The sequence below is a fragment of the Haemaphysalis longicornis genome, unplaced genomic scaffold (assembly GCF_048455015.1).
Source record: "Haemaphysalis longicornis isolate Haplotype H1 unplaced genomic scaffold, Haemaphysalis longicornis Haplotype H1 scaffold_5, whole genome shotgun sequence".
NCBI classification, from domain to species: domain Eukaryota; kingdom Metazoa; phylum Arthropoda; class Arachnida; order Ixodida; family Ixodidae; genus Haemaphysalis; species Haemaphysalis longicornis.
Genome location: NW_027526385.1, coordinates 84,085,715 through 84,102,097, shown reverse-complemented (window position 1 = coordinate 84,102,097; position 16,383 = coordinate 84,085,715). Strand labels below are relative to the sequence as shown.

The following is a 16,383-nucleotide window of genomic DNA, read 5'->3' as shown; positions in this document are numbered from 1 at the left end:
CGCGTGATCTTTTGCTGCGATGTGGAAACGTAGAAGTGCCGCCCCGTTCCCTCCATCGGCATTCCCAGCCGTGAGCAGAGTGCCAGATTAGTAAAAATATTCAAAAAACAGCGGCCCAAAGAGAACGCAGAAGTTCAGATGGCCCCAACCCAAACTGATGATGAGATGGAGAATACAGTAAAGCCCGCTTATTTCAAACAGCACGAGTATTGTAAAAAAGTTCGATATAGCAAAAATTTGATATAGAAAGTGAAGCAAAAAAAACTTATATGAGAGAAACCTTGCCTACGCCCTCATGAAAATGAACGTTGAGTTCTAATAGACCCCCTATTGTGTTTGTATAGAGTCAATAAAAAGTCAATTAAAACTCATCGCTTATAAACGGTGCTCGTTAAAAAGTCAACAAACTTTGTATTACACAAACTCAACCAACATTTTATTGCCTTCAAGACATTGAGTTTTAATACACTTCATATTGTGTTTCGACAGAGTGAACCAAATCCCCCGACCTAAAAACTGCGGCCAATATAAAATCAATTAAATTTTTATTGTCAAAATGCAACAAGAGTTTTATTACCTTCACTATATGGAGTTTTAAAAACTCTGCGTTGCCTTTCTATAGGGTCGATCGATTGAAGTTCTTATTTGTGGACTGTGGTCATTAGACAGGCAATAAACATTTTATAACGAACACGCAGCAATCATCTTATTGCCTTCATTAGGTTTAGTTTCAATAGACTCTGTATTGCGTTTCTATAGCCCACCCAAGGAGGTATGGTAGCTTATCGGTGCATAAATGTGAGGTGCTTTGGCGCCTCCAGCCCCGCCCCATCAACCAAGATCGCGCGATGGACGTCCCATCACTTCGTCTTGGGAGCACTTGGGAGCGGTGGCGCCTGATATGGCGGACATCACCACCGAACAGTTCGAGTCCCTCCAAAGCTCCTCTGTTAAAACTTGCCAGAAAACCCGACTAACAGGCAACAGGATATTACGACTACACTCAATACGAACTTTTTAAAAAGCTAATGGAGAAAGTTCATAAAAAGACATCAGACATTCTGTTCAGACTTAGGTCACATGCAACAAATTGTGATGACTGGGCACAATAATAATTTTTTAGAAATATAAATAATATCAATGTAATAGAAACCCATCAGAAACTGTATTCAAAGCTGACTCACACGGAACAGCTTGTTACGACCATACTCAATATTACTTTTGAGAAAGCTAATGCAGGCAAGTTTAATAAAAACTTATCGAAGATTCTATTCAAACTTCATTCACACGCAGCAGGATGATGCGAATACCTCAATAAAAATTTTATAAAGACATATTTGCCATAAATTTAATAAAAATCGACCAGACGCTGTATTAAAACTAGACTCCCACGCAACAGGCTATTGCGACTGTATTGAGTAAGAATTGCATAAAAACCTATTGAATTTATTTAATAAAAACCCCATAAGAAACTCATAAGAAACAACATTCAGAACCGAAAAGGTCTCTTGACTTGGCTCTATAGACTTTTAATTAAAACGCAGTGGCCAATTTGTAATGGAAACTCAATAGAAATATTCTATAGAATGTTGAAAAAATGTGTGTAGGATTCTTTTGAGCAATCTCCATAACAAGTATATTAAATCTGGGTAAAGATTTTTATGAGGGCGGAGTCACGAGCTAACGCTGAACTCTTATTTTCCTGCAGTTCACTATTGCTATGACACTTTCTCGGAAAGAAACTTCCGAGTAATTTCCGCCCCGATAATTTATTGGGGCGGAAGCACTGCGGGAGTGTAGCGTACTTCTTGTAGCGCAAGGCGTTGCTGGTGACTGCTTGATCCACGGTATCTAAACAGTCGACAAGCACAAGACCGCAGCCTTCAGTGGCACTGCAGTTTCGCCATAGCAGGTCCACGGCAGCGATGGCTTCGCTCGTGCTCGTCAGCGGCACGGAGTCCTCGCTCTCTTCAACACAGCCCAGACAAGCTTGAATACCACCGAAAGTTGGGCGAGTTGCTATATCATCTTCAACGAAACACACACAGCGCGCAAAACAACAGGACGAAAGACGAAGGGATGTACAACACAAGCGCTGACTCTCAACTTGTTTTTATTAGAAACCCAAAGAATATATACACGCAAGTGTGCACAGCGCAGAGGAACAACATACGATTAAAGCGACACATCACACCGTAATACGCTAAAAGATTAAACAAGCACACAATTCCAACTTAAAAGACACACGTGGCGAGTAATTGACATTTCACGCAAGCATCTGCCCAACTATCTTTTCTTCCTTTTCGTGGAGCTTGATGGAAGTCTGGCTGACGCAGTCATCTTGATAGTTCTTAGCAAAATTTTTCTTAGCAACTTAGCAACAGTTCTTAGCAACATTTTTCTGGGGAAAGTTGATGTTAACCTGGAAAAGGTGCTTGGAGGCAAGGTGGTCCGTGCCACAAGATACGTAGACGATTATTTGGTTTTTGTGCTCCGGAATGAAGCATCCATGAAATGTGAAGGTATCGTAAAGGCTTTCGAAAACCACGCTATGGGACTGAAGTTCACCAAAGAGCTTCCCGCAGAAGGTAGCCTACAGTTTCTAGATCTAGCCATAAATTTTGCAGAGAACCATACATGCTGCAAGTAAAATCCTAGGTCGGCTAAGCCGCTTCTTAATTATGCGTCCGGGCATTCGAAAATAGTAAAAAGAGGCATCGCGATGTCTACCCTCGGATCAGCATTAAAAAAGTCATGCCACTATATTGCGGAAAAAAGCTTTGGTGATCAAGTAAGCCGCCTTCAGGCAGCAGAATTTCCAAACCATGTTATAATTTCGGAGTGTCAGACCTTAGTCCGAGAGATTAAGCACAGAAGAAACGAGGTACAGAAGGAAAAAGAAGGGGGAAAAAAAAACGAGCCGTCATGTCTTACATGCACAAGTTGGCACACGGGCTGAAAAATGTCGGGTCTAGATATGGTATAGAGGTTATCTTCTCGGCAAAGAACAAAATAGACAGGCTTCGCTCCATGGTGAACAAGAGTCGTCCACTTGGCATCAGCCAGAACACGTGCGGTGTCAATCACAAGCGGGCTGTTGTGCCTTGCAAATTAGGTGTTGTGTACCGCATTCCGCTGTCCGGCAAAAGAGTTTATGTGGGGCAGACGGGGCGTTGCCTGAATATCAGACTAGGAGAGCACGCAGGGACAATGAAAAACCGCACGTATGCAAATCTGCCCGCACATTGTAAAAAGTGTGAAACGCGTGGATGTGAACCACTTTTCCCTGACACCGAAGTGCTGTGCGAGCACAGAAATCAGAAGGTTCAGGAAATAGTAGAGGCCTGCTACATTAACCTCTATCAAGATGACTGCGTCAGCCAGACTTCCATCAAGCTCCACGAAAAGGAAGAAAAGATAGTTGGGAAAATGCTTGCGTGAAATGTCAATTACTTGCCACGTGCGTCTTTTAAGTTGGAATTGTGTGCTTGTTATTTAATCTTTTAGCGTATTACGGTGTGATGTGCCGCTTTAATCGTAGGTTGTTCCTCTGCGCATGTGCACACTTGCGTGTATATATTCTTTGGGTATCTAATAAAAAAATTCCCCGCATTTCCCCGAGGGGAAGAATGTGAAAGTGCGAATGCACGAGTTGAATTTGCGCGGTTCGGTAATGTTCGCGAAAGAGAGATCACACACACAACTACAAAGAAAGAAATATGCATTTATTCACAGACACCTATTTGTGTTGTCGTTGTACTTGATTGCTAGAGCGGATCTCAGCTTTGAAATTTCGTGTCAGTACTCCTTTAAGCGGGTGCATTAGCCCTTCTCACGCCCGATTCCTGGCCAATCCCCCACGTGGGTATGTGCCATGTCAGCAGGAACAACAACAAGAATGAGCCATGGGGACGCGGCCAGGCAGCGCGCGCCCATCTCCCCCCGTTGCTAGGGAAGACGAGGAGCGCGCGCACCCGCAGCTGTTGCTATGCGGACTACGGCGGCGGACGATTCAGGCTCGCTTAAGAAGTGCATTCGCACTTAAAACTAGTTGAGAGTCGGCGCTTGTGTTGTACATCCCTCCGTCTTTCGTCCTGTTGTTTTGCGGGCTATGTGTGTTTCGTTCAAGAAGCTTGAATACAAGCGAATAACCGCGAACCCAGCGAACCGAGGAAGTGCGCGCAGCGTGTGGCGTGGACTTGATGTTCGGTGACACCGAAGTCCGCAGCGCCAAATGTGGCTGCTCGGTGCCAACGGCATGTGTGCATGGAGCTGCTCCACTCTGCCATGGCCGGTTTGGACAACGTTAGCACTAACGTTGCGCTTCGATGCGCCCGAGCTCGCGCGGGAGTCGCAAGCGAACCTCGAGTCACCGCTGCGCGCCTATATATGGCGGGAAAGCCTGCCGCAGGCATAAGGAGAGCGAAAAATCCCGCGCGGTAGAGTTCGATATATCCATTGTGAGCGAAATCGCGTTCGATATAAAAAGTTTTAAATGCATGTAATTTTTACCAGAAACATACAAGGGTTAGATATAGGCAAAAATTCGATATGTCCGTGTTCGATATAAGCGGGCTTTACTGTATCGCAGTAGCAGACGACGCCCGCCAGCTGATGTTTGTGCAGACGTCATCGAGAAGCGAGGAATCATGGGGAGCTAGCAACGCTCGCGCGTTGTGAGGAGGTGGAAGAAACCGGGGAGAATCGCGGCGTGGGTGAAATTACCAATATTTTGATTTGCATAAACTGCACTAACACTCGTCGCTTTAACAAAATTTGTGGATGAGGTGATTACTCGGTCACTGATTTAACTGAAAATGTGAACACCTATATATTAATAAACCTCTTTCAGGGCCCCTTCCAAGCAAACTGCCTTCTTTAGATTATACACAGATGGTCTGCCTCAAGCATGCTTATGTATTATTTTGCTCAGCAATGTTGACAAGAATGACGTTTGGTGGCAGAATCAGTGTTTCGGAAATGTGTTAATTTTTTTCGTGGTTTTTTGATAACTGGAGTTTTGAACCGACGGACAGGCAGACCGAACAACATTTTCCTGTTTTATGGAGCCCTCGGAAGACTATTGTCTATCAAAAAAAGAAAGGTCCCATAATGCGTCGCTTAGGGGGTGGGTGTATTGCGTTAACGTTTAGTGTTTGGGGAGTTGGTGGTAGTGAATGCGTTGTATCAGCAGCTTCTTGGCGTAGTTTGAATGAGTCAAGGATATAAGGCGCGTTCGTAGCCTTCCATTCTGTGTCGGCTTTGTGGCGCAGTGGGTAGAGCACCATGTACCTTGCGTTCCGCCCGCAGGGTCGTGGGATCGAAACCAGGCGCCGGTAAGTATTATTTTTTTATATAGTGTAGGGGGAGGGGTGCAGACCTGTTGTTGAGAGCGAGGAGGGTAGCGTGATGCGGGAGAGGAGTGGGGGAGAGGGCGCACCTGAAACGGCTCTTGCGGACGCCGAGGCACGCCGACAACGCCGCGTGACATCGTGGGTTAAAGATTGATTGATTGATTGTGGGGTTTAACGCGCCGACGAAACGCAGGCGTCGGCGCGTTAAACGGCGCGCCGTAGTGGAGGGCTCCGGATTAATTTTGACCACCTGGGGATCTTTATCGTGCGCCGAAATCTCGTACACACGGGCGTTTTTGCTTGTGGGTTAAAGAAATGCTCTGCATTTAAAATGGTTGCTGCACCAAGCACACTTGGGCTTGGAAGAATTTCATATAGGCTGCGATTTGTACTTGTGATTTATGAAGGCATGCTTGATGAAAGACATTAGTAGCAACCAGTGACATCGGTAACGCACGCGCTCGTATGTGCTCTTCCAACTATAGCCATTTTCAACAGGTTGCTATTATGTGAGTCTGCCTTTAACACCTCGCGGGTTAAAAGTACATCAAAAGCTGGATTACTTTATATTAAACAACAATGTATAGATTTATTGATTGATCGATTCTATACAGTTTAACCCATCGACGCAATGCAGACGATGAGGCGCGCCGTAGTCGAGGGCTCCGGAATAATTTTTACCACCTGGGGATCTTTAACGTGCCCCGAAATCTCGTACACATGGGATTTTTGGGAAAAGAATACCTCCAAGCGAAGAATATTTTTCAGCTCTTAAGGGTCTGTCGCTACCGTTCGTATCAACAGAAAACTCCAGTGAACAAATACAAAGTTACTGGCACCGCCAGAAATCCAACTTAGAACGATAGGAAAAACGGAGCGACAGCCCGTTATCTTACCAATGGAGCTAAAAGCCCACCCAAAATAGGGGGATACACAAGGCACACTCACGGAGCACATCTGCGGGCTTACCTCCGGAGTTTTAGCTGAATGCCACGTGACAGCACCAGCCGCTCTTTTACGCCGCTGTGCGCACTGCCCACTGTGCGTGCAGCGGCCGTGTGGGCGCATTGTGCATGCGGTTGGTGTTAACCAACTCATTCCATCTCACTTCTCCATCTCTGGTGCCGATGTCGTCGCCTGAGATCGTCTTACACCGGGTTTCAGCTTCCTTTTATTTTACAAAAAAAAGAGCGTGCACTCATGTGCTTTGAGAATACAACTCAACCAACCACAATCCATGGATCATGCATTGATTTGACCTTATCAAGAAATTTCTCTTTGAAGTAAAAGTAGTGTGGTTAAGTGCGATTCACTTTACTCTGGTTTTACTCTTTGTAGAGCCACGTGTGTGAATTCAAGTGGCGTCGCATGGGCAATCGTTGTGGGTCTTGTTTGCAGCTCTGCTTTGCAACCACCTTTATAGAGTGGATTGGAGTATATTTTTAGGTGCTAAGCATCTCATGCTCGGGGCTGTGTCCCTCCCTCCCTCGTTCTCGTTGTCCACAGTCCGAAGTGTACTGCCCATGCGCGTCTCTTGAGCTCCGTCAACGTTTGGGCTGACGTCAGCGCAGTCCACTATAAAAAGAAATAGTTAGGCGGCGCCCAGTTTTGATCCCACGACCCTCTGGCCTCGACGGAATGTACGTGGCGCTCTTCCAAATGCGCGACAAACCGAGATGGGAGCATGTGCTACGAACGCACCTTATGTCCTTAATTCATTCTAACTATGTGAAGAAGCTACTGATACAACGAAGGCACGTGAAGCTGAACGTCAACGGAAACGACGAACTGAAAACTAATGGGAACTTCAGCCGACTCCATGGCTGCTTCGCATACTACTCAGGGTTCCCTACGGAAAGATGGTGTGATTTTTTTCCAGCTCTCTATTCCTAAATATTTTGTGTTGTTTTTTCGCGACGTAAGTGATGACCTGTTTGCAGTAAGTGGCAAAAATATCTTATTATATTCCGAACTGGATTTTCGAGAAATGATAAATGTCACTGCATGTCTATGTCTCGTTTCCCTGCGATCTTATGTTTATTGGTGTTTATTCAGTGTTTATTGGTGAACGCATTTCTACAACTGCACGCTAATAAGCAATCGTACTGGGTGCTAACTTGGTTCCAGACGTTACAGCTCACAATACCATACGCGCTATCATCCTCACGGGTGGCCTGGAAGCCATCGATGCATGCTGCATTTAACCACGAATAACAATTATGCCTCATTGAATAAAAGAACCCCTTGATTCCATACATCGTGACCATAACATCCATACCAGAGTAAAACAAATACGTGGCAATAACGGTAACCCCAGGAATGAGGACGCCGATATGCCCGCAAGGGAGAAAAAAACTTAAACCATTCAGAATATCCAGGGCCTTGTTTGCAGCTCACTCTCCGAAAAATGCATGAAAGCACTTTCCTAAGGACCGCACTGGTTTCGTCCTCACAGAAGAAATCTTAGGTAACTGGGAACACTACTGGACACATGAGAGCAGAAAAGGGTTCACCAGTCCTCCTCCTGTGTTTGCTTAGCCAAAGAAATCACTCGAATTTGAACCACCTGCTTTAGCGTTGTTGTAGGGCCTTTGGAAAAATCCGAACAAGTCACAATAATTCTCTTGTCTCATGTCTCAACAAGATTGACCCTGCCTATACAACCATACCAGCGCATGCTCAACGGACAATGATCTTTTGTGAGAAGGATCACCTCGCCAATAAGATAAGAACATTATCGAACACGAAGACTTAACTCCATCTCCTGTTTCTCCAAAGGCCGACGATGCCAGCCCTAATAGTGATTCATTCATTCATGCATTCATTCATTCACACATTCATTTTGCGAGGTGAGAAATCAAGTCTTTATTACACTGATGTTATCGCAGTGCACCGCGATACGAGTAAGTGCGCAGTTTTTGTTTGTGTGATACGAAGGCGAGAGGGCACGGCACTCCAGCATACGCTTGGTGGCAAAATCTCCCTCTCTTCTCTAGCATGACCCCTACCGGTGAATTTAAACCCACGTGGCTAAATACGTTACATACTAACGACTGTTCGCTTTGGCACGACTGCATATAGAAGGTGCCCAATAACTAAGCAATCAATAATAAATAAACTTGTTCGCAGAATCGTCAGAATTATTGCATACTCTTCACCCCTGCATAAAAACAAAACAACGGACATAATGTGTGAAATGGTAATGTTAAATTTGTGACTTCGTTGAATATGCCATAATTAGTACGCGGTACTATGTCAGGGAATTGAATACGACTGCAGCTAAAGCCAGAAGGTTAAGACAGACGGAAGGGATCCACATACCTAGAAATGTACGAATTCGTGCACGAGATTTCCGCGCACGAAAAAGATCCCCAGGTGGTCAAAATTATACCGGAGCCCTCCACTACGGCGCGCCTCATCGTCTGTGTTGCGTTGGTGCGTTAAACCCAAAATCAATCAAATTAATTTACGAATTATGAGAAAAAGAAGAGGCAATCTTATCCGATAGGCCATATATCAGAGAGAATAATATTATGCAACATTATTACCTCGGTAGCAGAACAACTTCTTATTTCAAGCAGTTTAGGCAAGTAAAAACGCAATTGAAAAACTCACGTCTCGATTTTTAGGTATCACGATTTGAAAAAAATGTTTACGGCCCATTTAAATGCCTCGTGGTTGTCGCGGTTGGTTTACACTAATTGTGATGTACATCTTCATTATTGCGGCTATATTGTGCGTCGTGGCAATTACTTGTATAGAAGGTTGTCTATTTCTTTTGTATATTTCTCTCACTCTCTGCCACATATTATCTGAAATTGTGGGCTACCCTTTCCTTTTTTTCTTCTTAGTTCATTCTTTATACAAAAAATTGTCTACGGTATTTGCTTGCACCTATCGCGTTATATTTTCTGCTCTTAGTGCAGCATCCATTCATATGTGTTGTGCCTTTTGCTATGGTATATTGTTCTTGGGATAGTGGTATAGTTTAATGTGTTTTGGCTTTACAGTTTTTCGTGTTATTGTTTTACTCGCACAGTTTTTAAAGGAATAATGTGCTTAGGTGCATACCTGGGTTTACTTTCTATTGCAAATTTGTGTCCTTTTATTTGCACTATCAAAGGTCACTGCGCCGCCGATCTGCCTGGCCACTCGCAAGCAGTGGGGCAGTGTGTGGGGCAGTAACTATATCGTGTACCTAAATTATTAATTTATGGTTAATGAATATATTATTTTAATAATATTATTAATAATAATACTATTATTATTATTATATTATTATTATTATTGTTGTTGTTTGATACATTCATGTTTATTTTAAGCTTTGTGTTTTCGGCTATATCTGCGAATATGTTTTTATGTCTGCTTCCTTCACCCAACTGCTCTGACTATTGTTCCACATGCTTTTGCCATTGATCCACCATTAGAATTTCTTAATCGTCTAATTTTGGTTGGAATACCTTTTTATTATCCTTAGGTTTTTATTGCTCTTTCTTTTCTTCGCTCGTTCTTCTCGTTGACTGTTTTTATTGTGAGTTTCTGTTGTATATTAGTGCCGCATTTTGTCTTCCTCAATGCGCCAGAACCAAGGCCTCGGCTGTTCCCGGGCACTATAATAAACTTTGATTGATTGATTGATTGATTGATTGATTGATTGATTCATTGATTAAAACTTTCCCACCTTGACATTCCTGATCCGTTGCTAGATCTGCTGCGTGACTACCATACCAGTCGTCACTGCTACGTTCACTGTAACGGGCTACACTCCGAAACGTACTCAGCCACCAGCGGGGTGCCTCAAGGCTCTGTCCATGGACCTCTTTTGTTTTCACTCTTTGTCAACGATGTTTCGACAGCAATTCAGTACTCATCGTTCTTGCTATACGCAGACGATATTAAAATATTCAAAGTGATTGGCAACATCTCAGACTGTGCACAACTGCAACGTGATATCGCAGCGTTTTCAGACTGGTGCAACCGAAATAAGTTGATACTTAACAGTGAAAAAACAAAAGTGGTGTTGTATACCCGTAAAACAGATGATATCAATTTTACCTATCGCATAAGTGAAGAAGATCTGAATCGGGTGTGTCAAATCAGAGACATGGGAGTTTTGTTTTACTCTAAGCTCACATTTACAGCCTATACTAATGAGATTAGCCTTCGTGCTTTGCGAACACTAGGTGCAACATGTCGTGTCTACAGAGAATTCAACTATCCAGACATATTTCTTCAGCTCAATACCTCAATGTGTCGTCCTCTATTGGAATCCGCATCCGTGGTCTGGAATGCAACGTGTCGGCCCAACGCGGCGCCCATTGAGAGAGTGCGAACTAAATTTCTCTCAATACTAAAACATAGGTACGCCACTGCGAAGGCTAAAGATTATCCTGGTGTTGATGCCGCAAGCTTGCTTGTAATGGACCCACTGCACAGCCAGAGGGCCAAGGCTGAACTTTTATTCTTGTACGAACTGGTCCACAGCCCCATTGATTGTACAGAGTTGTTGGGTGCCATAAATTTGCGAACCCCGACAGGCAACACCAGGGCACCTAGACTGTTTCATGTCCCCGCCCGTATAAAGAGTCCCGTGGGACGCATTCAGCACCTATACAATATGCACGCAAAACGTTTGGACGTGTTCCATCGTCCTTTTCCAGCTTTTTGTAAGGAACTGCGTAGCTAGACAAACCAGGAGTAGTTTGCTTGCCCTAGTATGTAAGTTCAACTCACACACTTTATGCTGCCGGTGTTAGGTTTATCTATGAATGTATGTATGTTATTGTTTCGATGATTCACTTGTGTATGTAAGTTTTATGCCTTCATTGTGGCATGATGTTTAGCTAATATCTTTTTCCGGTTTACATGTTTCAGTGTACAGAGTTTTAATCATGTCTTGTTGCCATACACTTCCCTTGTTTGAATATGTGCGTGGGTCATGTGCGTGTGTCGGCGTGTGTGTATCTAAAAGTGTCTCATTCTCCTTCAGAATAAACAATGCTATTTTCTAAAATTTTCTGAGATATGCACTTTTATTTCTGCACCAGCACATCGTTCCTGGACACACTATTAAACAATTAATTGGTTGATTCATTCGTCAGTTTCATTATCTCTGCGATTTTTTGGTCTGATCATTTATGTTTATACTCCTTCCATTGTTTTTTCGCTATTTTTCTGTCAAACGTGGCGCTATGTTTTTTGTGTGTCTCGACAAGATGGGACATCGCAAAAGCATCGCTCGTTTTACGATAATACTTTATTGCAGTGTAACTTTTCAAAAATCAAATCTCTCGTTTTAAATGTACACTCTGTCTCTATCACGTGCACTGTGTATTTTGTTCTAAATCTATTTCTCAAGTGCCTTGTACGTTTCGCTGGCCGAGTGCCATAGCTTGAAATACTGTTTTTTTTGTTTTTTTTTTCTGAATTTCTGTAAGTATTTTTACTTTATTGTTTCTCTCATATCGAGGATTTTGTGTGTTGTGCTGTGCTGTTTTACGTTTCTTACATTAATGTTTTGTATATGTTGTGCCAGCACAATGACCTTAGGGTTGCTCCTGGGCACCGAAAATAAAGGTTGACTGATATATTATCATATTATTATTATAATATTATACTACTACTACTATTATTATTAATATTATATTAATTATAAATATTATTATTATTATTATTATCAATCAATCAATCAATCAATCAACCTTTATTTTCAGTGCCCAGGAACAACCCTAAGGTCTTGGTGCTGGCACACCATATACAATACATTATTAAAAGAAACGTAAGACAGCACGACACAACACACAAAATCCCCGATATGACAGAAAAGCAAAAAAAACAGCGTTGCTAGTTATGGCACTCGGCCAGCGAAACTTTCAAGGCACTTGAAAAAGGAAATATACAACAAAATACACAGTGCACATGATGGAGACAGAATGTACATATAAAATGAGAGTTTTGATTTTTGAAAAGTCACACTGCAATAAAGTATTACCCTAAAACGAGCGATGCCTTTGCGATGTCCGATCTTGTCGAGACACACAGCAAACAGAGCAGCACGTTTGACAGAACAATAGCGAAAAAAAACAATGGCCGGAGTATAGACATAAATGATCAGACCAACAAATCGTAGAGATAATAAAAAGGATGATGAAACAACCAAAATTGTTCATTAGTGTGTCAAGGAACGATGTGCTGGTGCGGAATGAAAGAAAAGTGTATATCTCAGAGAAATGTAGAAAATAGCAATGTATAGTCTGAACGAGAATGAGACACTTTGAGATACACACACGCCGACACACGCACATGACCCGAGCACATATGCAAACAAGGCATTGCAATCAATGCATAGCAATAAGACACTGCTGACTGCCATGGAGACTACAAGTGTAATACAACGAGGCATGATTAAAACTCTGTACACTGAAACATGTAGACCGGAAAAAGATATTAGCTAAAGATCACGCCACAATGAAGGCATAAAACTTAGATACACAAGTGAATATCGAAACAATTAGCATACATACATAGTTAACCGACCCCGGCAGCATAAAGTGTGTGAATGGATGTTACATACTAGGGCAAGCAAACTACTTCTGGTTTGTCAAGCGACGCAGTTTCTTACAAAAAGCTGGAAAGGGACGATGAAATACGTCCAAAATTTCTGCGTGCATATTGTATAGGTGCTGAATGCGTCCCACGGGACTCTTGACACGGGCAGAGACATGAAACGGTCTAGGTGCCTTGGTGTTGCCTGTCGGGGTTCTCAAATTTATGGCACCCAGCAACTCTGTACAATCAATGAGGCTGTGGACCAGTTTGTACAAGAATAAAAGGTCAGCCTTGGCCCTCCGACTGTGTAATGGGTCCATTACAAGCAAGCTGGCGTCATCAACACCAGGGTCATCTTTAGCCTTCGCAGTAGCGTACCTATGCTTTAGTATTGAGAGAAATTTAGTTTGCACTCTCTCAATGGCCGCCGCGTTGGACCGACACGTTGCATTCCAGACCACGGATGCGTATTCCAATAGAGGGCGACACATTGAGGTATAGAGCTGAAGAAATGTGTCTGGATAGTTGAATTCTCTGTAGACACGACATGTTGCACCTAGTGTTCGCAAAGCACGAAGGCTAATCTCATTAGTATGGGCTGTAAATGTGAGCTTAGAGTAAAACAAAACTCCCATGTCTCTGATTTGACACACCCGATTCAGATCTTCTTCACTTATACGATAGGTGAAATTGATATCATCTGTTTTACGGGTATACAACACCACTTTTGTTTTTTCACTGTTAAGTATCAGCTTATTTCGGTTGCACCAGTCTGAAAACGCGGCGATATCACGTTGCAGTTGTGCACAGTCTGAGATGTTGCCAATCACTTTGAATATTTTAATATCGTCTGCGTATAGCAAGAACGATGAGTACTGAATTGCTGTCGAAACATTGTTGACAAACAGGGAAAACAAAAGAGGACCAAGGACTGAGCCCTGAGGCACCCCGCTGGTGGATGAGTACGTTCCGGAGTGTTGCCCGTTACAGTGAACGTAGCAGTGACCACTGGTAAGGTAGTCACGGAGCAGATCCAGCAACGGATCAGGAATGTCAAGGTGGGAAAGTTTTCTACACAACAATGAATGGGAAACCACGTCGAACGCCTTGCTAAGGTCACAGTATACCACGTCAAGTTGGCCTCGGTCTTCCACTGCCTTTGACGCATGTTCCAGAAAAGAAACTAAGTTTGTAGTGGTCGAGCGGCCACGTATAAAACCTTGTTGATTTGGAATAGTTTCATATCTTACTCTGGATGTAATGAGGGAATGAAGTATAGATTCAAAAATTTTAGAAGCACTACACAGGAGGGAAATCGGTGTATAATTTTTTGCCTCTGTTTTTGACCCGGATTTGTGTACAGGTACAACTTTAGCAATTTTCTAACAGTTAGGAAACGTGCCAGTACTAATACAGTTGTTAAACACACATACAAGCACTAGAGCAAGGATAGGACTGAAAGCCTTGAGTAGAGCCATGGGAATGCCATCTGGGTCTGGTCACAGGCTAGCGAGGGCTTCGCGTCCCGTAGGCTTTTCATCACGATTTCCTCCCCCACAAATACCGTGCTCGGTGCCGTACCGCGACAATTGGACATCGGAGCTGACGGAACGTCGCAGGTATCCCTATACACCGTTTTAAACTGCTGAGCGAACGCGGCAGGGACGTCATCGATGATTACTCCATCGGAGTTAAGAAGATTAATGCATTCAGTGTTATTCTGGGGTGATCTACTGCGGACATATTTCCACAAATCTTTTGGGTTCCTTTTAAGATTGCTTTCTATGGACGTAATGTATGCAGACCGATCACGGTCATACAGTTTTTTACAAAGTGACCGGTCTTCTTTAAATTATAACTTCCATTTTGTCACCCCATTCTTTTGATATTTCCTGTGGGCACGCTCTTTGCCTTTTAGCGCCGACCGGAGTTCACTCGAGAACGAGAAAGGATACTTCGAAGATTTGGATTTTTTTAGTGGTATATATCTGCGCATACCTTCTTGCAGTACTTTGGTTAATTCGCTGGCCTGAAAATTTGGGTCATTTGACGCGAGGATTGCCGATCAATCAAAATTCGACAAGTACTGGTAAAAAACTAATGTAGTCACCTGCAGCAAAATTATAGCGGGGGAGTTCGGAAACACGTGGCTTGGCCTTTTGCACATCACTATGAATAGGTAGTACTATAGATAAGGGTGGATGGTAATTGTCCGGCGTAACCAAACCAGTAGGGCTTATGTTGACACTGATGTTTTCGATGTTTGAAAAACAAAGGTCAAGTAAGCTCCCAGCAGAGTTCACAACGTGGTTGCACTGTTCAAGACCAGTAGAAGAAATAAAGTCCAGTAAGGCTGAGGCCTTTTGAAGAACGTAGGTATTGTAATGAGAAATACTAAGGTCACCCCATTCTATTCCCGGCGAGTTAAAGTCACCGAGAATCATGATACGGTGTTTAGGATGAGAGGAAATTACATTTTCTAACGATGTTAAACAAGTTTAAAAAGAAACCGGAGCTATGTTAGGAGCTAAGTAAAATGCACCAAGCAGGACGCGTTCGCCACCGATACAACAAAATTCAACCCAGACAGACTCATCCTCTGTCTCAAGGTCTGCGCGCCTCACGCATCTAAATAAGCTATTGACGGCTATCAAAGCTCCCCCTCCCGTGCGTGTGGCACGGTCACTGCGGAACACGTTGTAATAAGGCGGAAAATAATCTTTAGACAAGATACTGGGTAAGAGCCAGGTCTCCGTAAGAACAATCACAGAAAAAATTGAGGAAGATACATTACAAAAAAACTCGTTAGCTTTAGTCCTTAGACCACGGACATTTTGATACAAAACGTTAAGAGACCTATTGATGAGTGACCTGTTCATTTTCTGACTCAGATGCGTGCAGGTGACGATCATGAAGAATTCCCTGGAAAGGTTTAAAGAGGCAGTTTGTCGGCCATATGCCCGGGTCCTGCAGCTTCTGAAATGTTTCGTCGTCTACTGCAACATAAAATGAGGCATAGGATTCGTACTTGGTTTTCAGCCGTTTGCACATCAACGGTGCGATCGCGACGCTAGAAACATATGCCGACACCTGGGAAGACGATGTTTCAGGAGCCAGCTTTGTCACGAACAGCGCCTTTGATCGCCGATGTTGACTGGCGACCGACAACGTCGTACTTGTTGCCAGTCCAAAGCACGCAGGTGATCGTTCCTTCGTTGGACGGCGATAGCCTGTTGCCTGTAGAAGTGGTGGGCTCTCACCAGTGGTGGACGATTGCGAAGGCGTGTCCGAGGCAGCAGTTCCGGGCGCTTTCGGCTGCACTGGCCCCACGGGCCCGCATACAGACGGCGAGAGCGCCGGAAGCGGCGACGATTTGTTGCCGGGCGGGGAAGCACAAGCGGACGACTTCGGCGACGCCACCGCACCAGCAGGGCCCGGCTACGCAGGCCACACAGTCCTACTGGTAGTGGCCGCCAGAGTA

General features: G+C 43.7%; 1 protein-coding gene across 1 annotated transcript in view; it reads left to right on the top strand.

Moving 5' to 3' along the window:
- Positions 1 to 16,383, top strand: part of LOC144139802 (uncharacterized) — a 152,720-nt gene that overhangs the window by 106,987 nt on the left and 29,350 nt on the right. The gene's annotated exons all lie outside the window — the stretch shown is intronic.